Source organism: Talpa occidentalis, unplaced genomic scaffold (assembly GCF_014898055.3).
Source record: "Talpa occidentalis isolate TD23 unplaced genomic scaffold, MPIMG_talOcc4v2.1 talOcc4.6, whole genome shotgun sequence".
Taxonomy (NCBI): domain Eukaryota; kingdom Metazoa; phylum Chordata; class Mammalia; order Eulipotyphla; family Talpidae; genus Talpa; species Talpa occidentalis.
Genome location: NW_023604972.1, coordinates 131107688 through 131131977, shown reverse-complemented (window position 1 = coordinate 131131977; position 24290 = coordinate 131107688).

The following is a 24290-nucleotide window of genomic DNA, read 5'->3' as shown; positions in this document are numbered from 1 at the left end:
ATTTAGAGGAGCAGTACAAATATGGAGTGTAATATCCAGCTGAGAGACAAAAATGAAAAACTAGAGTTGTAGAAGAACATCTTAGCTACAGATCACCTCAGTATGTGCATCGAACCTTAGACACATCTTACATGTGTCTACGATCTTAGACACTTACTGCATCTTTGAATAAATACATTCTTCACTTAATTTTCCTTTTTCAGTTGAATGAAGGTTGTTTTTAAAATGGGGGCAGCGGTTGTATACATCTTAAAGTATTTTTGAAAATGTGTTTTCTGCTAAATTATGACACTAAAGTATTTCTCAATTCTAATTATAGAACTCAAGTTACCATGGATCATTTATGGTTTAAACAAAATTTGAAACTAGAATTTAGCAGTTAAAGCTACTATTATGGAAACTTACAGAGTAAGCATTCTTTGCATGGTTTTATAACAGCTATATTTCTATTATTTGGGAAATTACAATGATACACAATAAAGCAAGAGTCTAAAGTAGGGGAATGAATTTAATTTTGTTTATTCTTATAATAGGCAAAAAGTTAAACAACAATGGTGTGGGAAATTCACACATTTTCTGAGAATTTACAGAATGTCATAAAATATGACATTCCTGGCTTTCTGACTCATTTTATATTAGTCTTATCCTACTCCTGGAGAAGATATTTTGTTTAGAATAATTAATTTCAAATGTATTTGATGATTATGATTATGAGCATCTTCACTGCATATTTTATGAGGTCTTTTATTGTTCCCACCATTGACTAGTTCTTGGTCACAATGGATTGATGGATCATATAACAAAAATATACATCACTTGCTGAAATTCAAGATTCTTTCCTAGCTGTCATGAAAGAAACCACCACTCTGTCCTTAGCCCAGCCACGTGCTTGTAGAAGTGATAACTTCTAAATTTCAAGGTACCAGTGCTATTTCCTATCTCTATTTTCTGCCCTTTTGCTTTATTGCATAATGCAGGGCCCATTTCTGAATATCTTACTGGCTGTTTTAAACACAACATTTTTGATATTGAGGGCTGGTTCCCTAGTGTTCTTGTCCATGTAAAGAAAGAAGGCAGTGGAAAAGGAACAAGAGTTATTTTTCATTCGTTACAGGCACAGGAGCATCCTTTTTCACAAGTCAAAGCAAAACACATCATTGTTTATTTTACGCATTACTCTCCATTCACTTTTTATTTGTGTAGTTGTTTTTTTTTTTCTTCCTGAGAGTTGGCAAGTAAATTGTTTGTCTTATGTGCCAGAATCAGGAAACAGAATTTTCAATTGCAATTTTCAGATTTTTAGTGGAAGCAGAAAAGTCCTCACTAGGGCATATTATTATTAACTTAACATCATAAACCAACAGACTAACTGAAAGGTATTGCATATAATTTGAAAACAAACTCAAACAAAATCAAAGCCTGTTAAATAATTTCTGTTATGCCTTTAAACATTGGAGCAAAAAATAAATTCTAGGTAATTAAAAAAACTAAACTTTTTAAACCAAAAATTAATTTAACCATAAAAAGAAAAAGGATTTAGACTATAAGGTTAGAAAAAATATGATCAGCACAAATTTACCTAGTAATTTGCAATTACCTAGTAATTAAAAAAACTAAACTTTTTAAACCAAAAATTAATTTAACCATAAAAGAAAAAGGATTTAGACTATAAGGTTAGAAAAAATATGATCAGCACAAATTTACCTAGTAATTTGCAATTAGGTATTGTTCTTTCTGCTTTAATTGGTATTTGATAAATAACCAAGAAAGCATGATAACAAGTAGTTTGTGTTGGCAATTTATTTCTGTCCAATACCAGGAAATTAAAGATAGTGGTTAATACAAGGACCAGAAAATGTGACAAATGTATTCCTCAATGAAGGATGTGAGGGAGCAGAAGTATTTACTTAACATTACATCTCTGAGTCCACGTAATTCCTTTCCTAGTTTAGCTTTCACACCTATCACATTTTGGCTTGAATAAAATATTTTCAATTGCATTAGTATTTATCCTCCACTTTAATATATGTCATGTTTATGATCATAACTCAACTTAATTACATTTAAGAATTATGGATAAATTACATAAGATTCAATTTCAAACAATTATCAGTCACAGATTTTACATGAATTGCTGAACAATTTTTAATAAACACAGTCCCTAAAATATTTTCTAGACCTATTCTCATATGTATTCACAGGACATTACAACTGACTTTGAAAAACATCCATAGCACTTTCATTTTTTAAGTGTTATAACATTTCCAACTGTCTACTGTGATTTATTGTCATCATCTCAAAGTGAAATATAACTTTTTCAGATGGAAGACTTAGAAAATAAGCAAGAACCATACACTTTTTTTTTGAGAAAGTATTTATTTCTGAAAGCCCTTCTTCAGTGCACAATAACTGTTCGGTAACGGAGGACTTCACAGAATAGGAATTCTCCTATATGATCTTGCACTTTCAACCTAATTGCACTCTAAAATGCAAACATTTTCTGTTTAAAAACACTCAACATAAATAAATACTTAGCTGAGACATCTTATTTCTAATAGAATAACAAATCAAAACTTACTAATTTGACTTAATTTATAAATCTCAGGAATTTTCAGAATTATTTAAATAAAATGCCCAATGTTTAGAATCAATATATTAGAAAGATCCTGGTTTCTTTCTGGCAGGTTTAACTCAAAGTACTAAGAACCTCACACCCACCCCTGAGCTACTACTCAGTAAAGCACTACTTTTTGTATGGTGTTAGTTGAACAGAAAACTAATATTACAAAAAGACAGGTAAATTGAGGCCCGATTACAAAATACAGATTTTTCTTGTCAAAATTGCCAATACAGCTGCTGCATATTGCTAAATATTTACATTTTATTTGATCTGTCAGCACTTTATGATCATGGATGACTCTGAATAATATTTTGCATTAATTGTACCTCATAATGTTTATGGTCCACAAGTTATTATTGTTACAATCTACTTGAAAATTGTGTATGTTATGACTAATTTCAAAGAGAACTGGCAATAACAAAAATGCTAAGTCAGCTAAAGTTTCAAGATATATATACACACACACACACACACATATATATATATATATATATATATATATAGAGAGAGAGAGAGAGAGAGAGAGAGAGAGAGAGAGGTTTCTTGAGACTAATTATTCCTCCGGGAGTTATCCACAAATTTATTTTTATTTATTTATTTTTTTAAGGATTTATTTATCCATGCATACAAGAACTGAGGTACAGGCCAGATGTGCAGAGGGTGAGAGGATTCACCAGAGAGAGAGTGGGGAACAGAACTGGTGGACGGACCGAAGTACACTGCTGAGGGGAGCAGCGGGCAAGACAGGAGAGGTCTGCTGCGCCATGTGGTTCCATCCCTGGCAGGCAGGGGATGGAACTCATGCTGCAGTGGCTGCAGACAGCTTCATTGGTTGCAGTCTTACCCCTTGTGCTACATGGAGGCCCATGAATTTGTTTTTAAATGTAAATAATTTTGTGCCTAAATTAAATAGTTTTATATTAATTTTATTTTTGTGATATTATTTACATTATATAATGTATATTTATATTTTGTGGATTTATTTCAAATTATTGACAGTATTTTAAGATATATAGAATATATAGAAAATAAACAGAAAATATTTTAAAGAAAGGAATTGTAATTTTTAATTAAATCTTTTTTTTAATGTATTTTTATTTATTTATACAAGCACTGGGTACAGTCAGAAGCGCGGGAGGATGAGAGAATTCACCAGAGCCAGAGCGGGGAGCAGAGCAGGCAGAAGGACCGAGGTACACTGCTGAGGGGAGCAGCGGGCGGCAGGAGAGGTCTGTGTGCCATGTGGGACCCTCCTCCGGTGGCCGGGGAGCAGCCGGGGATCGAACCAGCGCTGCAGAGGCCGCGGGCAGCTTCGCAACCCAGCGCTCAACCGCTGCGCCACCGGGGAGGCCCAATTTTTAATTAAATCTTAAGCTATTATAGTGGGATCAATTACAGAAAAATTCATATTAGATATAATACCAAATCTTCATATTAAATAATTATATTAAATGATTATGTTAAGATTAATGAATATGATCATAAACACGATGTATATATTAAAGTGGAGGATAAATACTAATGCAATTGAAAATATTTTATTCAAGCCAAAATTTAAGCTAGACCTAATCCAATTTCATTTTTAATTTTCTTTTTTTTTTAAGATTTATTTATTTATACAAGCACTGGGTTCAGTCAAAAGTATGGGAGGGTGAGAGAATTCACCAGAGCCAGAGCAGGGAGGGAGCAGAGCAGGCAGAAGGACCGAAGTACACTGCTGAGGGGAGCAGCGGGCGGCAGGAGAGGTCTGTCTCGCCATGTGGGACCCTCGCCCCGGTGGCCGGGGATCGAACTGGCACTGCAAAGGCTGCGGGCAGCTTCGCAGCCCAGCGCTCAACCTCTGTGCCACTGGGGAGGCCCTCATTTTTAATTTTCTAGCCAATAGTTATATTTTATGTTATCAATGCACGGTGAAATAAAATCCAAGAACATCAAATAACTTACAAAACTGTGTATATAGCTCAGATGCCCATTTTTGCTTTGGTGTTCACATTAACATATATCAATGAGGCAAATGCATGGTTACTATTTGCAAATGCATGGTTCAAACATGCTGAAAATGCTTTCTTTTTTAAAATTTCACCATTTGTTTTCATTGATTTACAACACTGTATATGTTTTAGGGGTATAAGTTCACACCTCCACAAATGCAAGTTATCACTCAGGTCCACAACCAAAAACCTCAAAAATTCCATTATACTAATCCACCTACACCATGTCTACAGATTTCAACCTTGTTAATATGATTTTCCTAATCCTTTTAAGGCACCGGTCTCCAGAGTTATAAAGGAAAAGGTTTTAAAGTCAAAATAAAGAGAGAGAAGAGAAAGGCCTTTGTTATGAGGAGAGTGAAGTGTGAGGTTCATTTCACTTTTGGAAGATATTACCATGCCTTTGAAGTATGACCTCTGGCTCTGCACTTTCCCTCTCAAAAACACTGCTGCAAATGAATAAGCAAATAAGCAAACAAATTGTATATATGTCTGAACAGTAGTCTACATATGCACACATATATATGTAAATAGTGTATTTATACAAGTATGTATATAATCATGTGCATGTATGAAATTTTATGACCAGGAATTCTGTTTGGCAATATTTCTGACACCCTACCTATAATATCTCATTCCTCAGAACAGGACCATTAATTTTTAATATTATCTCCATAAAGACATGAATTTGCTAGATTCAGGGAACAGCAGAAATTGAAGTCTCACCACCGAGATGCAGAACAATATTCTGCATATTTCTCTGTGCCCATTAGCCATTTAATTAAAGTTTGTTATACCAACAGGCTACCGATTGTAAGTAAACTAAAAGCAAAGAGATATAAAATGTTTAATTCATATTTAAAAATCTAGGACAAATCAATCTATTTTTAACCAACATCATTACTCCGTGACCCAAATAGCATGTAGTTATATGTATCGTTTTTCTATTTGTTGTCCACAAAACTCTAATTCCATTGATATTGATCCAAATAAGTAATTTTTTCTACCTTGCCTTACAGTTCACAACAAAACTGCCTAAATAAACTTATGGTCTTATAAAATAAGCTTCAGTGATGAACGGATCAAAATCTATTGACCCTGACTTTTTAGCAGATGCATTACCAAAGGGCCAGGAGCTGATTCCTACCCTCTGCGTAATTGGTTCCACCCAAGTGTTAAGCAAAAAAAGACTGTAGCCAGAAAAATATGATAGGAGTTGAGTGGGTCCCAAAATGTTGTCTGAAAAAGAGTTTTGCCAACAGCTCACACTGCCTGATATTTGTCATAACATTTGTAGTTCTTTTCCCCTACAAACTCCAGAGCATGTGTAATATATATATATATATATATATATATATATATATATATATATATTTTTAAACTAAACTAAGAATGCAACTTTCCATGAGACCTCTGCATTTATGGTCTCTTTTCTATGTTTAGAAATATAATTCATCAATTTTAAACTTGCAAGTGTTATTTTGTGCTTATTCTGTATAAAACTGTGATTGCTTTCTTAGAGAGTAGCAGGCAATGCTGTTTGGGAAATGATACGAAATTTCGGTGGCGTCATGCCACTATTTATAAGGTTGCCAAGAAAAGGCACTGGGATCTAGAGCAAATGGATCTCCAGATTAATTAAGTTCTTCATCTCCATATTTTCATAATCATGTCTATATTCACATTTTTTTATATTTCAGGTGACTTGGCAACATTTTGGAGCCACAGTCTTTATTATCCCAGCAGACATTGGAGTTCTGTTGACCATTTTACATTCATGCTATTATTTGCTGCAAAAGTTTCTATGTTATTTTTCCCACCACTGATTTTATGCTATAGTGAAGGGCTGCTGAATCTTGATTAATGTCCATGAGTTGCAATTAAAATGCAGAGCATAACAACAATGAAAAGAACAACTCTAACAGATACAAACATAAGTGTAAATTATACTACTCAAGACTAATTAAATTATGTAATTATTTTAGAGCAAAAACGGATGTGATGTTACCATTACAGTGATCCTGTGAAAAATTTTATTCCTTTTCAAATTGATGAAATATAGACAAAATAGGACTCATTTCATAATGTTAGCTTATTGCAATGGCAACCTCCTTTTACACAAAATGACAGAGCGTAAAGTGGGACTAGAAATCCACAAACAATATTTTGAGGTCCTCCAGAGTCCAGGCCAGATTCAATGGTGGACTGAAAGTCTGTGGTTACCCCACCATGTCACAAAAGTGGAAGGTAGTTACAAATTTTATAACAGAAAATATACACCCACTCCATTACTTACAGACTGGGTGTCTGTACAGGGGATTATTAGCATCCCATTAATCTACTTATATTTACTGTAACAATCAATAAGTTTGTGTTGCCCTTTAGACATAATTGAGATTAATATCATTTCTGAGCTAGCACAAAAGAAACCAAGATGACTACTCACCAAGATATATCCTGGTAGCGTATAGTTGACTGATGTTTACATTGCTGTTGTAACATATATTAACATACATAACTGCCCAAAAATGTTATGATTGTTATTAAAAGATACTTATCATGATTGTTTAACCAGATAGTAAATTGACATCTAAATGACTAACCTCATTCATCAGTTAATACCATAGTTTTTTGCAATACAGTCTATTTCTACTATTTGAATGAAATTAAAGCTATATGTTCAGAAAAACTAGCAGTGTTTCAGAACCCATGTGTTCTCAGTAGTGATATGAATTACCAACTATAGTTTCTATAATTTCTAGATATATGATCATAAATAAACCTTAAAGAGGATTACAAATCTCCAAATATTTCTACTGATGTTTTTTAATGTTTGCAAAATCCTCCTCTATATAAAAAATAATTTAACCAATCGATATAAAAATCCTATACCATATTTGACCAGAAGTATCATTTTAGGGAACAAAGTAACAAAACTAAAAGTTATAATTCAGTGATGATTTACATATACATAATATATATTAAAAACTAAAATTACTTTCAGTGAAGTCTTTCACTTAATATGAAATATTACCAAACAGTTTGCATTCTCTATATAAAGAACTCAAATGTTTTAATTTTCATTTTCAACTTTTTAAAATAGATTAGAAAAATTTAGGTCTTTTTCATGGGAAATTTGGCAAGTGCTAATGTGGCTTCAATTATATTCAAATTATTGAGAGATGATTTTATACAAATACTTGACATAATTTTACTTAAAACTGTTGCAAAAATAGTATATGCACACACATATGCACACACACACACAGAAACTGTGAAGTTGCCTGGCTTTTATGGCCTTTTATGATGGTTACAATCTGCTTCCTTACAAGGCAGATATTATTAGTTGCACACGAGTATCATTTTTCTCGAATTCAATTATTTTTCCCTTGGGAAACTAAATGAAAACTGTATCATTAGAAAAACAAGGGGTAATGCAAATATTGATATTAATAGAATTATTTTTCTCCTCATGACAAGGTAGGATAATAAGCTTTATGGTGCTTGGGGAGTGACATTTGAAAGTATTCTCAGATTTCATTCCAAAATACAAATCACTCACACTTGTAATTGTCTTGTTCCAAATGACCTTTGTCTTTTAGTCATGCCATGTAGAAAAGGCATATGTCAGTTTATTATGTGTTGTCAAATCGGTGTCTAAAATAGACATCAAGCAGTTCTATAGGTTGTGGAGAAGAAATTACTTTCTACTTTCCCTGTGCTGATTGTTGGTTTTCCTGGGTGAAATCTGAAACTGGACCCCACAGAGGGAGGGCAAGGAGGGACCTAAGAAAGAGGCAGGACACTCTAGATTGGTAAATGCCAGGTTAATAATCAAGGAAACTTACACCTGGGTGCTACAAGATGGATAGACTTCTATACCTTCACACCAGATATTTAGAGTTTATATAGAAGCCTTAACGGGGTTCAGTCATGGGAACATCCAGATGGTCTCAACTACATCTTACTCTCAAGACTGTGTCCTCAAAAGAGCTGCTAGCATGGAATAGTAGGCACAATGTCCACTCAAAGACAGGGCTGGGGTCACCTCTCAATGACCTCCACCAATCCCCACTCACACATTTGCATCAACACCACAAAGACAGTCTGACTGGTACTTGTGTAATCTAGTTTATGCCCTTAAATAAGCTTATTTTGGGCAATGCCTTCCAGCTCCCATGGGTGTCTTCAAAATTCTTTGTTTGAGTGAAGTCTTATCGCAGGTTCTTTCCAATAAAGTACAAATAAACTTCTATGGCAGAAGTCAGGTGGGACCCACGTGGATATGCAGTGGAATCAAAATTAGTAAGACTTTCACTTGGTCTGACTGTGATGAGTTCTACAACATTAATTTTCTCGCCAAATAAAAATGTAAGGTTGAATAGTGAACTATTTTTGTAAATTTCCAGAATCCCCTGAGTATTCTGCAAAGAAAAAATATCCTTTCCAGCACCTTTTTGAAGAGAATAGGCTCTCTTTACCTGGTGAACAAGGAAATCAAATCTGAAAAGAATATCTTGCAGAAGGATTTTTGTCACCAGCAAGTACCTTGCTTTTATTGCCTACAAACCACTAAGTATGGTTAACTCCATTCTGTTTGGAGAGTAAATAATAGCTTTATTTGAAGAATGTAACTAGAATGTATGGGCAAAACAGGGGAGATTCTAAGTGTGGATCTTCAAGATGTTTCCAAAGAATATGACTGAAGCAGAGGGAGAACACCGACCTATTATATACTCTCCTGTGAATCAGAATTTAAAACCTGAACCAGATAAAATGGAACATGTTTATGTGCTGCTTGAATGGACCTCTGTTTAGGCATTAGGATGAATTGCTTCAAATTGAAGTAATTTAACAAAACAGAACTTCAACAGAAGTTCAGCTTGAACATTACGAATATGATAAATGCTTAATCATACACAATGAGAGAACTTTTGAATAAGAAACACTATGTTAACAAAGTGTAAGGGCACCATAATGTGTGACTGCACTGGCCAATAAACTCTGCCAAGTGATAATCAGGTCAAAGCTGCTAGTAGATGTTGCCATTGATCTGTGTTTTCTTGCTGTGCTTCAAAGAGTGAGAGCCTGTGGGTGGCACTTAACCATCAGCTACAACAGGATTTCTGCAAAGACATGAAAACTGATGTCTTGACCTTCAGGGATTTGTTGCAACAGCTCAACGATCATCTTATTTTTAGGGACAAGTTAGATAGGAAATGTGGGCAGACTTATGTAAGCCAAGACAAGTATAGGTAGGCTTCTATCAGTGAAAAGAGGGACGAGTTTAAATGTTAAATAAGATAAATACTATGAGGATTATGGCAGTAATTTTGAATGGTCTCAAATATTTACAAAATAGGCAGAACTTCTTGAATAACAAAATAAAACAGTCAAGAAAATTCTCTTTTCCTAAACTGAGTGGTAGGTAGCCTGCGTAGATTAGGTTTCTAGTTACCATAACAAAGTGCTACAAACTGCGTGGCTTAGAAGAGTAGAAATTTATTGTCTTTCTAGAATCAGAAGTCTGAAGTCTAGGGTTCAGCAAGGCTATGGAGATTATGTTTCTTATGAAAACTGCAGGGGAAGAGTCTAATCCAGCATCCTCATCTGTCTTCCAGTACCTTGAGACATTCTGTTTGTAGATGGTTAGCCTGTGTGTGTTCTTTACCTCTGTGTATGTTCTCATGGTATTCTCCGTGTGTGTGTGTATATGTGTGTATGTGTGTGTGTGTGTACACAAAATTTCCCCTTTTTTGTGGACACCAGAGCTACTGGTTAAGTGTCCATCCTAAAGATTTCATCTTTTTTTTTCCCAAATAAGATCATAGTCACAGTTACTAAGAGTTGGAACTTCAACATTATTTTAGGGGATACAACTCAATTTATCATACTAAGGAGTCATAAAATAAGTGTAGGATGTACCAGTCTCCTTCAGTTAAAGACCTGAGTGGTAGCAGACACTTTGCTAGAGGAATCAGAAAGACATCAACAGGACTCAGATGGTTTCGAGAACTGAAGAGGAAACTATCTAGCAGGTTGTCACTGGAAAAGATGTGGCATAATCTCAGCAAAGCAAGCAAAATTGAGAGAATTTTGCAAGTTGCAACTTACAAACGGATGTTGGAAATTTGAATCACAGGGTTAGAAAGAGCAAACATTGACTGGGGAATATGAATTCTTGAAACTCTCAAACAAAAGTTTCCTTTGAGGAAAAACTCTTGCCTTAAAGAGATATTGTTAGGAGTATAATCTAAATTAGAAAGGACAGAGACAACAGGGGGAAAGAGAAAAGATGAAACTGATAAAAAGTGGGAGAGTAAATCAGAGGACTCAAACAGTAGAAAGTGCTAAGACATTTTTTATCACTTCTTAGAAACAACGGAAAAGCAAACTCTAAGTCCCTGAAGCTAGGAAAGCAATTCTGTTCTCCAATCCCTGTTGAAAGCACAAAATAATTCATATAACCTAAACATAAGAAACAGAAAAAGATTTCAATTGCATCCTATATAAAGCTTTTGTAAGGAAAGAAAGAGAATTAAGTCCCTACAGACTATGAAAGCTGATGACAAAAATATGCCCACAAAAGAGAAAAAAGCTGCAATTTACCAAGCAGAAAAAATGCACTTAATTAAGCAAGTAGTACACACTTATTTTTAAGGTTATTGCAATGTGGGAGCAAGATCAGAACACAGCCTGAACTCAACTTTGTGGAATTAAAAAAAACAGATAAATTGCAAGAACTGGGAGAGTCTTAGGTCATTTATATTTGCTAATTGACTTTATCCAAGAGGAAAAAAAATACTCTTTTCTTCATGATTAAAGAAAGTTTTACAATTTAGAGCAAGGGGCCCACTAATCTCAGATTGCTAAAGAGAATGGAAGTTAGGGCATAATCATCTTTAATGTTTACATTTCTAAGGAATGGTTCCCAGGTCCTTGAGAAAGGTTGAGATTATAAAATTGGCAAGAGGATTTTTAAAGGATTTACATCTGAAAGGGCAGCAAAAAAAAAATATAACTGTGGATGTTCTAAAATCAGAAAAGGAAAGGACCTCTAGGGATAAGGCATTCTGGATTCTGTAAGAGTCAGGATAAAAGAAAGATCAGGAATTAGAGGCAGAAGATCAAGAAGATGTGGTATATCTACACAATGGAATACTACTCAGCCATCAAAAAGACAGACATGTCATTTGTAGCACCTTGGATGGAGCTGGAAGGGTAATTGTGACAAGTGAAGTAAGTCAGAAAGCCTGTGGACTGTGAAACTTAAACTAATGTTGGCGACATTCCTTTCATTCACCACCTCATTCCTGCTGTCAGGCACATTCCCTCCCTCTCAGGATGAAACGGCCCAGTCAGGCACATCTGAAGGAAGAAAGAGGGAGAAGGGAGTGTATAATCATACAGTTTCTGTTCCACACAGGTCCTCGTACATCCGGGTCTTCCGTGTCTCCTGTGCACTCTCCCTTGGATTCCTGCCCTGGACTGTTCCAGACACTTTTTTCCCCAAATGGGCTTCTCTCGTAGCAGCTCTGTCTTTAGGACTCCGAGGGAGGGTTTCAGTCCCACCAGGGATTGCTGTATCCACGGTGCACACAGTCCTGCTCTCTCAGTACAGAGCATGAAGACCTCCGGGAATTGATGGGAATCTGGGATTTGTGATCAGGGCTAGTCAGACTTGATCTGAAGAAATGAAACACTAATGCAATTATTCTCTGTGCTCACCTAGAAACAAATGACCATGGAAGTCAAGGTTTGGGGAAATTTTAGACTCAGCTATGGTGGATGGGATCATGGGAGAATCAGGCACTGCAAGATGAAATGGAACTGGAGAGCTTAGGAAGAGAGTGACAGTGTGGAAACCTTATCCTTATGTTTGTGGGTGAATGCATGCTAACACCCAGAGGTTCTAGGATAGCTCTAAAAGAATGAGTTAGTTATTACGGCCACGGGGCTGAGATAGCTAAAAATAAAGCTTCAACTTTAGTCCAAGATTTAAGAACAAGAACATCTGAAGTCACGTGTTTGTCAGAAATGTTGTGTGAAAATAAAATCACAGAAGAGATTCTTATAATAATCATGAGAATCTGTGTTCTTTGCAGCACTATTTATAGCAGCCAAGTGACGAAAACAACCTACGTGCAACATATTGTTACACATATGTTATATGAATGAACCCGAACAGTTTTCTAGAAATCATATCATACTAAGTATAAAAACATGGAGGACATTTAAATTCATATTACTAAGTGAAAGAAGCCAATCTGACTATGCCACATATTGTATGATTCTAACTAAATGACCTCTGATAAAGGTAAAATAGTGAATGGAATAAACAGATCAATGGTAGCTAGGGGATGGAATCTTCATCCATTCGGTCTGATGGCATAAAATACCACAGTCTGGGAAGCTTTTGTAAAACATTATTTTACTTTTCACATTTATGGAGGCGGGAAGTCCAAGGTCAGGGCTCCAGGATGAGAAGACCCTGGTGAAGACCCTTTTCTCAGTTGTAGATTGCTTAATCTCACTGTGTCTTCAAATGGTTAAAGGGGTGAGATCTCTCTGGGACTTCTTCAAGGCGGCCTGGTGGCCTAGGGGTTAAATCTCAGCACTGTCATTGCTGTGGCCTGAGTTCGATCCCCTGCCAGGGAGCTGACCCACACCACGCAGCAGACCTCTCCTGTCTTGCCCGCTGCTCACCTCAGCAGTGTATTTCAGTAGATCTGCTCCCCACTTTGTCTCTGGTGAATCCTTTCACTTCTGAACCTCTGGCCTGCACCCCAGCTCTTGTATGCATAAATAAATAAATCTTTTTTTAAAAAGGTCACTAATCACACTCATGAGGATTCTGCCTTCATGTCTTAATCTCTTCCCAGAGCTCCTCCCCCAACCCCTGATATCATCATCTTGGATATTAGTATTTCAACATACGAAACAAACACTTGGAATATATCAATTGACAGTGGGAACAAAGGACTTTTTGAGCAGTGAAAATATTCTGTACACACCTGTAATGATGAACACAGGTCAATACATATTTGTCCAAACCCACAGAATGCATGACATCCAGACTCAACCCTATGTAACTACAGACTGTAGATGATTACTATGTGTCAATATAGTTTCATCAATTTTAACAAATGTGCCATGTTGTTGGGGGGGTGTTGATAAGGGGAGACAGTGAATGTGTATGTTTACAATGTACTTGAAAACCTCTATCTTCCTATCTGTGTTGCAGTGAACTTAAAACTGCTGTAAAACTTACATTGAATAAATGGAGGTGCTTTAATTAATAAGACTTTCTATAATTGACACCTGTGACAAAGTTAGAAATACATTGCTTGCAAAAATTTGAAATTTAGGAAACAATAAAAAATTTGGAGGGCCTCCCTGGTGGAGCAGCGGATTAAGTGCTGTGCTGTGAAGCTGTCCGCGGCCTCTGCAGCGTGGGTTTGATTCCCAGCCAGCCAGGGAGATACCCAAATGGTGCGGTAAACCTCTCCTGCCTCGCCCGCTGCTTCCCTCAGTAGTGTCTTTGGTCTGTCTGCCTGTTCTGCTCCCCAATCTGTCTCTGGTGAATTCTCTCATCCCCCCATGCCTCTGGCCTGTACTCCAGTTCTTGTATAAATAAATCTTAAAATAAAATTTGAGATAGTGTTCTCTTAAATTTGCTGATAAGTGTAAAGATTTCTAGACTTAGTAGGGTTAAAAAAATAGAGGCATTTCCTTATTTAAACTGAAAATGTATTCATTTTCAGTACTCCATTTTCTGATTTAGTAGATCCAAGGTAATATTGGATGTCTGGGGAAAAATAGGATACTGTGTGAATCTTGTGGTGAGCCCTAACACAAGAGTCAATAAAACTAGTCCTCTCAGGTTTTATTCTAACACTATACTCTCTTTGGCAAGTAATTATTCTTCCTTGAGACTTAACTCAAGTATTACTAGCTTAGGTGGGAAATGAATGGCTATACACTGGGAAATAGGTAGCTTTGTGACCTAAACTGTCTATTCATAAAACAGACACTCTCTTACTTAGCTAGCACAAAAAAAAAAAAAGTGCTGATTTATTTATGAATCAAGCTTAGATAACAGTTTGCCAGACCAAGTTCTAGAGCTATGTGTTTTGTGGATAGCTATTTTATGAGGAAGGTCTCCAGTCCCTCACTATAAAGCATGATTTTGGCTGTATCTATTTCTTCTCAGGTATTCTTTATGAAGAAAGATACCCTATATGTTAGCTCTAACCATTAATGCGTGTTAGACCAGTGGCATCCTCTTGCTGTATCATTTTATATGCTCCTATGAATTTTATTCTTTAGCCATTTATGTAACTATATTTTTTTTTTAAGATTGACTTGTAGCCACTCATATTTAGTAGAAGAAGCTCATTGATATCACCAAAAGAAATCTCATTGGAATATTGAGGTTTAATCTAGAATAGTGGGTCACTTAGAAGTGAATAAAAGGAGTTAAGTTTGTAGTTTTCATTTTATTTTAATATATTTGTCTGATTTTGGTATCAAAAATATTTGCCTCATAAAATATGTTTGGAATAATTTCTTCTTTCTCAGTTTTGGAAGAATTGGAGAAGGATTGGAATTACTTTTTGTTTGAAGGTTTGGTGTGAAACTTCTTAGTGAAACTCTTTTTGTTTTTGGGAAGACCTTTGATTACTGTTTCAATTCCCTTGCTTATGATTGGTCTGCACAGGTCTTCTATTTATTCCTGATTCAGTCTCAGAAGGTTGTATACTTCTAAGTAATTGCCTCTTTCATCTGGAATGTCCATTTTATTGGTATATAGATATATTTAATATTCTAAATACTTTAGAGGAAATTCATTCCAAAATTATAAAAGTGAAAAAAAAAAGAATGAGTAAAAGATTTGTCAAAGATCATAATAGGATCCATTTCTATTCTTTGTAAGAAGAAAAATTCTCAGTTCATTTTAATTTTACTTTGTTTTCTGTCATATGTCTCCCAAATGTTAGAAAACTTTATGATTGCATGGAAGTGTTTTCATGAATGAGATTTTTGTGACAAAAAGTAAGCATATTAAAAATCAGTTATCCTTTGGCTAAAAAAAAGGGGGGGGTAGTTAAGTGTACAGATAGTGGGCTTCAAGCCCATCATGGGTATGATATAGGATGGTACCTTGAGAAAGTAATACAGTGTTTGAGAAGTTTTCTTTGAGAGACATATGGATTTATTTATTTATTTTTAAAGATTAATTTACTGGGCCTCCCCGGTGGCGCAGCGGTTGAGCGCTGGGTTGCGAAGCTGCCCGCAGCCTCTGCGGAGCCGGTTCGATCCCCAGCTGCTCCCCGGCCACCAGAGGAGGGTCCCACATGGCGCGCAGACCTCTCCTGCCGCCCGCTGCTCCCCTCAGCAGTGTACTTCGGTCCTTCTGCCTGCTCTGCTCCCCGCTCCGTCTCTGGTGAATTCTCTCACCCTCCCGCGCTTCTGACTGAACCCAGTGCATGTATAAACAAACAAACAAGCAAATAAATAAATAAATAAATAAATAAATAAATAAATAAATAAATAAATAGAAAAAACATGCCTCTATTAAAAAAAAAAAAGATTAATTTACTTATGCATACAAGAACAGGGGTACTGGCCAGAGGTGTGGGGGGGGGTGAGAGGATTCATCAGAGACAGAGTGGGGAGCAGAACAGGCAGACTGACTGAAATACACTGCTGAGGGGAGCAACAGGTGAGACAGGAGAGGTCTGCTGCACCATGTGGGTCAGCTCCCTGGCCAGGAATGAAACTCATGCTGCAGTGGCTGCGGATAGCTTCATAGAGCTGTCTTAACCCTTTGCACCACAAGGGAGGCCCAGACTCATGGATTTAAATGTTGATTTGACAGGAAAAAGAAAAGTAGTTAACAGATATTAACAGGGACATAGATATTCCATAAAAGGGATTGTGTGTTAATTAACATGGGTTGCTGTTCCTGACTAATTTTCTCATTATTGATTCAAACATAAAAACCAGAGTTCTCAGTCTCGTTATTACAGACATGTGGGCTTAGCCAATTCTTGTAGGTTCTGTTCTTGTGCATTTTAGGATGATCAGCTGCATCTCTGACCACAACACACTAGATGCAAATAACACATCCCCAGTCATGACCACTGAACAAATCCCCAGACATTGAAAATACACCCTAAGTGAGGACACAGTCACCCCAGTCTCTACTCTAGAATAAATTTCAAAAAAAAATTCTAAGTTTTTTCTATCTTTGAACGAAGTTTTGAATATGCATTATTTTCATTTTAATTGATCTCTAACGGGAAAGGAATGTGCATTTGACTAACATTTCATTTCAGAATACTTTCATCCAAATAAAGTGAAATATTTTTTGAAAGTTAACTTGGTACTTTGTATTGGTTATAACCTGCAACTCATTTTATGGCATTTTATAGTGTGGAAACTATAGTTATCCTTCGAGAAACCTAATTTAGATGTTACTGTTCGAGTTATGTATACAGCCTTAGGGAAAAACAGGGTCCATCATTTGGATTTTAATATTTCCTAAGGCAATGAGATTAGTCGGTGTAATTTAAGGGAAAGAAAATTATAACACTTAAAGTAGTATTTTGGAAGAAATAAGTAAATCAAGTGAGTAGATATATTAATAAAATTTCCAAATGACATTTTTATGAAATATCCATCATAGAGTCTGTCAAATTCTTTATCAAAAAATAATAGTCATATGATTTTGAAACAGTAATTTTTGATAAATAACATTTTTAAAGGTATGAACACACGGTATCCTTGGCTCATTAGGCCCTTTTTGGTGGATTCCTTTAAATCAGGATTTCTTAATCATTTTGTGTGACATGGATTTTTTGGCAGTCTGGTAAGGTAGGATGGACTGCATCTCGGAGTTCATATATTTATTTTAAATCTATGAAATAAAATACAGAGAATTACAAAGGAAACTAATAATATTGAAACAAGATGACAAATATTTAAACTTGATGTGGCAAAATAAATGCTTCCTTACTAATAGACTTAAAAATAATTAATCAGGCATAAAAGCACAATTTCAGTGCCTCCCTGGTGGGGTAAGGGGTTAAGACACAACCTATGAAGCTATCTGCAGCCACTGAAGCATCAGTTTGATCCCTGGTCAGGGAGCTACACACATGGTGCAGCTGACCCACATGGCACAGCAGATCTCTCCTGTCACACCAGTGCTCCCCTCAGCAGTGTTTCAGTCAGTCTGCCTGTTCTGTTCCCCACTTTGTCTCTGGTGAATCCTCTCAATCCCCACACCTCTTGCTTATACCCCAGTTCTTGTATGCATAAATAAATATATCTTTTTAAAAAAAAAGCACAATTTCAAAGTAGGGATGAGCATGTATGTTATATTGCAATATACACACTAACTACTATGAAAATATATGGGTTGTATTGGATGACAATGTGATAATACCCTATATTTATAAGGGAATACTAGCATTCATTCAAAAACTACTTAAAATAAACATTTGTTTTTGCAGATGAGTTCATAGCTCACCACAATTTTATCATTCAATTACTGGGAGTTAGTGGAAGATCAGAAACTTTTAAAGGACATTGCTATGCTTTTAAAAAATAATTGTTTTTGTTATTTGAATTATCTGTGTATAATGAGATTTGAAATCTCATCTACAGTTTGTTATGAACACGCTCAGTAATGATTCAAATGGAAGAATCTTGGGGCCTCCCTGATGGCACAAGGGGTTAAGCACCACACTATGAAGCAACCCACAGCCTCTGCAGCATAAGTTCGATCCCCGGCCAGCCAGGGAGCAACCCACATGATGCAAGAGACCTCTCCTGACTGGCCCGCTGCTCCCCTCAGCAGTGTACTTTGGTCAATCTGCCTGAACTCTTCCCCACTCTGTCTCTTGTGAATCCTCTCAACCCTCCATCCCACATCTCTGACCTGTACCCCAGGTCTTCTATCTTAAAAAAAAGAAAAACAAATGGAAAAATCTTCTAGCAAGTTCCAATTAGACAATAGAAGTGTTTTCTATTCATTAGTCATTCACCTGTAGCCACAGTGCTGAGTCGCAAATTCATTTAAACATCCTACTTGTGTAAGAATTATTATCATTTCAGCCCTAGTTTTTACTTTTAATTTCATGTTTATGGCACAGAGTTTAACAACACAAATATAATATAATTTCAATAACATATATATTTCCTAACACATTAAATGAAATGTTATTGTCCTGAGATATGATCACATGTATTTTGAGAAAAACTATCTTCAGATATAAATATTTTCTTCTATTATTTATATAAAATTTGTTCACAAAGAGACATTCTTTTTTGGAGGAACATATTTCATGAGGTTGTTAGTGAAACTTGTAGAAACGAAGTATCTGTCCATGGCTAGGATGACCGTATGTCCGAAGGTCAGACTTGATTTCACTGTAATCTAGCATAATTGTAAATAACATCCCTTTCATTTTCAAGTGACCCACTTTTGCCAAAAGAACTATATGATCATATGGTTCTTACACAAAAAGAACAAACCTACTCATTATAAGTTTATATATTTACATACACATTTATTTATGATGGCATGCATTTGTATAGTCTTTTCTCTGTGTCCCTCCCTATGCTTTATACACACATTGGCCATTACTGGCAGAGTATATTATCATTATGAAATATTGTGATGTCAAATGAATGACTTTAAATGGATAAAATATGAAGCAGGAGAAGGTGTGCATGTCCTCTGAGAAGGTGGACAAGAGAGAGTTCAAAACCTGCGATCAAGTAGGTGCCTTATGCATACAGAAAGCCTATAGATGCATTAAAGAGACAACTACTAAGAGAACTTTGTGAAGGGACAAAGATGTAGCTCTTAGACATCCAATTATGTAATTGCAGTACAAAGTGTAGCTCAGGGCATAGGAATAGATGGAATGACGAGGAAAAACAACCAGATTTGATACATGTACACTCTCAGGAGAATCTCAGAAATGCTCACAGAAACAGAATGGAAGATATGCAAGGTCAGACATAATATACTTTGACCAATAACTAAAATATAACCCAATTTTGAATACAAATTTAATAAAATTAAGCATTCTGGTTAGATAGGCAAGTGGGTCATTAAATGGAAGGAGGGAGGGTGAAAAGGATCACAAGATGTATACAGAAGCATAAATAACAGTAAAGATATTCCCTATAATTTAAATATCTATTTCACTGATTCTTCTCATTTGAACCAAGCTAAATTCGAGAAAAAATTGTTGTCAATTCTACCCACTGCTGGCAAATATTTGCAATGCTTTATTGTCATTTTTGTCTTAGTCATCTAGTTGTTTGTTATTCTTTGGAGAACTTGCTGTGTTTTGCTTAGTTTTGAGAGATTTTATGATAATTATTTACTCCATCATTTCTGAAATGTGCAGAGGCAGTGACGGAGATGATTGTATTGAAAGTATTAAGTCTAGGCCTAAGATTGTATTGAAAGTAAAATAAATTAAACTGATGGAAAAATGATTTAATATGCCCATGTGAATGAAACAAACTATTCAGTAGGAAAAATTCTGAAGGACAATGAATAAATAATATGAAATACAAGAAGTGCTATGAGTATGCCACTGACAATGATCAATAAGACAAGTGCATGATAAAAAGGAAGGCATAAAAGAAGAAGGAAAAATAATGGCTACACACAAGTCCTATACTTTTACAAAACAAAGCAAAGCAGCAAAATCACTGGTTGTCCATTAAAATAAAGAAGAAATGGAGGCAGAATATTGCAAATTTGTACCAGATGTTTCTTTAGATGTAAAAATTATTATAATCTTCACAATTTCCCTGTATCTTGTTGTTAAAGGCAAAAGCCATAATCATGAACATGTCCCCAATAGCATGACAGGCATAACAAAGAGGCCATGGTGGGCCAGGAAGGTTCCTTGGATCAGCAAATATTTAGTGCAGATGAATGAAGTTGATTCATTGGGAAAAGACAAAAGAATGAATGTTGCAAAGGATAGATTAGGTATTATTGTTAAAAATATGTGAAAAACTTGCTTTCAGAGACTTAAGTTTCTTGGTTTTTGCAGCTCTATCCCCATGTGTATTTCAGCTGGTGGGTAGAAAAAGGAAGGTTAGTGGTTAGGGGGTTTTGAAGATCAAATCATTTTATAGCTTCTATTTCAATGATTAGAACTCAGTGACAAGTCACATTCTATCAACTGTGTTGAAGGGAAAGGTAGTCTGCCTCAGCTCCCAGGACTCAGAGATCCAATTTTAGGGAAGCATGCCAGTATCTTCAAAATAGATTCCAATTATATGTTTAAATTTACATTTGACAACAGATTTAAGAGAAGTTTTTCAAGCTTCAGTTCTGTTTCTTTTATTTCAGCATTCATTATTGTTTTAGAAATGCACAGATTGAATAGATATTGTCCCTGTTTACTTTTAAGACCTACATTTTTTTTTTTTTTAAGATTTATTTATGCATACAAGAACTGGAGTACAGGCCAGAGGTGTGGGGGGTGAGAGGACTCATCAGAGACAGAGCGGGGAACAGAACAGGCAGATTGACTGAAATACACTGCTGCGGGGAGCAGCGGGCAAGTCAGGAGAGGTCTGCTGTGCCATGTGGGTTGCACCCTGACCGGTGATTGAACTCGTGCTGCAGAGGCTACGGATAGCTTTACAGGTTGCGTCTTTACCACTTGCGCACCAGGGAGGCCCCCTGTTTGCTTTTACTGAACTCATGAAATATTTTAAATCTGATATGGGGATGGGGTGGGATGTAGGGGGAAGGAGATTACTAAAAAATAAAAATCTAGAGTACTCCTACTAAGGGATTTTAAAAGAAAACCAAATAGAACAAAGAAATCTTATTTTCAGAGATAGTCCCTGAGTTTGGTTGTGGTATGTGGATTGGATCTGGATATATATTTGTGACAAATGAGGTGCTCCCGGTTGATGAAAGATTGTTGGCAATCAACATGTTTGTGTCATATACCTCATATTTTATCATTTCTCCTTTATTTGCTGTGATTCACATTAAAAACATGTAGCTAAAAAAAAAGACAGAATTACTGTGTCTAAGTTAGAAAAAATAATCTATTTTCCCTTTGTTTAGTTTCAAAAATCTTTCCCTTTGAGTGTCCTATGGTTTGATGTCTTCAATAATTACTATGTTTCTGGAAAATAACAATCTGAAACTCTCATAACAAGTAGCCTTGAAAAATAAGTCTTTCATAATCAACCAGTTTGTCCCAGATGGTCAATTATTATCCCTCTAGTCTATTTGGTAATTAAAACTGATGGGTACTTTGTTTTTATGTTGTTGTTGTTTCTTCACCGTGTGTCTATAAAAAATTATGTGTAAGAAAAATATTTTATGTCACTGTGTCATTAGCCTGGGATTATATCATATTTGAAATATAACTGTTATAAATTTTAAAAGACATTTTGATAGTGATAATTTAGGTATCAATGACTGTGAAGAATATAACTAACTATAATTTATTCTCAGAGTAATATAGAGATATCATTAAGTCACTATTAAAAATACATCCTTGTAAATTTCATTGGAAAACAAAAATGTTGATGATCAAATCTTAAGGGAAACTAGTCTCTCTCTATAGTAAGCAGTTCTGTGGAAACAAATTTAAAATACATACACTTTGTTCTATTGGGACTTTGAATAACTCAACTGAATATTTTAGAATAAGCCATAAGTGTGTTAAGAAAGAAAACTAGTGCATGGTAGAAGCCAGACTAATCAAGGAAAACAGTGGTATAGCATATGTTGTTTTCGCTGTGGAAAAATCCAAATGGGACCTTCTGATGACTGAGACTGAAATTAATTTTATAGGCATTAACATTTGTGGGTGATTCACACATGCAAGTACAGAACATTTCCCCTGATGGTAAAGCAAAACGTGGGTATCAAGAGGGATATAAATTGAAATCCACAGCTCCTTACAATCAATTGAAATTTACATTTACCTTGTTTTGATTGCTCTCACAGGATTTATAGTTTTTTCCCAACTGTAACATGTTGGTTAAAATATTAATATGTATTTTTAGGATGCTATTTTAAGATTGCTAAACACTTGCTTTAACCTCAAGAAATATGGGATTGTTATGTTACATGTGCTTTCTATTTACCATACTTTTTGTGGAAGCGGGTTTAGAAATGCATAGATTAAATGGACATTAAATACACATTGTTCCTGATCATTTTCATTGACACTATGAAATATATATCTTCATAAACTCATTTTTATTTACTCATTATTTATCCTCTAAAAAAATTGACATTTCTCTCTCTCTCTCTCTCTCTCTCTTTCTGTGTGCGTGTGTGTAGGGGGCCTGGCAAAGGGGTGGTACAATATTTTAGCTTGCTTTGACACTGAGAATACAGACTTTGGTAATCATATATGTTCAGTGGGATGTGGTTCTGTTAGGATCCAGAACATGTTTGAACTCTGCAGTCTGTTTCATATACCTTTCTCCTTGCAAAGCTATAAAAACCAAACCAAGTTCTTTGGTGGTGAAAAACTGACTCTAGTACTGTATATGCTCGGTTGTTTATTGGTCTCCTTTTGTTCTGACCTCTGAGAAATTCTTTATACTTTATCAATACAATTAAAAATATTAAGAATCAACATGCATGAATATCTGTTGTGGACTCAATTCTGTCCCTGCAAAATTCATATGTTAAAGTTCCTTTTTTTTAAGATTTTTTTTTAATACATACAAGAACCAGGGTACAGGCCAGATGTGCCAGAGGGTGAGAGGATTCACCAGAGACAGAGTGGGAAACAGAACAGGCAGACTGACTGAAATACATTGCTGAGGGGAGCAGCGGGCTCGACAGGAGAGGTCTGCTCTGTCATGTGGGTTATCTCCTCGGCTGGCCGGGATTGAACCTGAACTGCAGAGGCTGTGGACAGCTTCAAAGTGCTGCTCTCAACCACATGCACCACCAGAGAGGCCCCATAAGTTGAAGTTCTAACCCCCAGGACTTCAGAATGTGGCAGCATTTGGAGATAATCTTTGAAGAGGTAATTTAGGATAAATGAAGCCATGTGGGTAGTCCCATATCTGATATGACAGGTATCCCTAAAAGAAGAGGGAGGGGACCAAGGGAAACAGACATATAAAAAAGAGACAATGTGAGGCTACAGCTTGAAAAGGGTTATCCACAGCCCAAAGAGAGCCATGTCAGGAGGCTCTTCCAGCAACTCTTCTTGAACTGCCAGCCAACAGAAAGGTGAGAAATAATTTGTGTTGCTTGAACTACCCAATCTGTGATATTTTGATAAGGTCTAGCAAATTAATATGCCATATTTTTTTTGTTTCGAAAGGAAGTTGTGATTTAAATAATACGATGCTGATTTGTATGAACTGTAGTTGCCATTTTGAAAATATATGTGTACTGTCCAAGTTTTATACTATGACTGTGTTGAGAAAGGACGTGATGGGCACTATCCAAGACGATGAGGGAGATAAGGAAAGTCCTTATCCATCCATCATAAGACGAAAATATGTGATGTTGTGCATGATGATGTGGTAGTAGTGTGGTATAAGACATTATATATATAATATATATGAACACATGTATACAAACATATGTATATACATGTGTATATATGTTTATGTGTAATCATTAACAATTATATGTA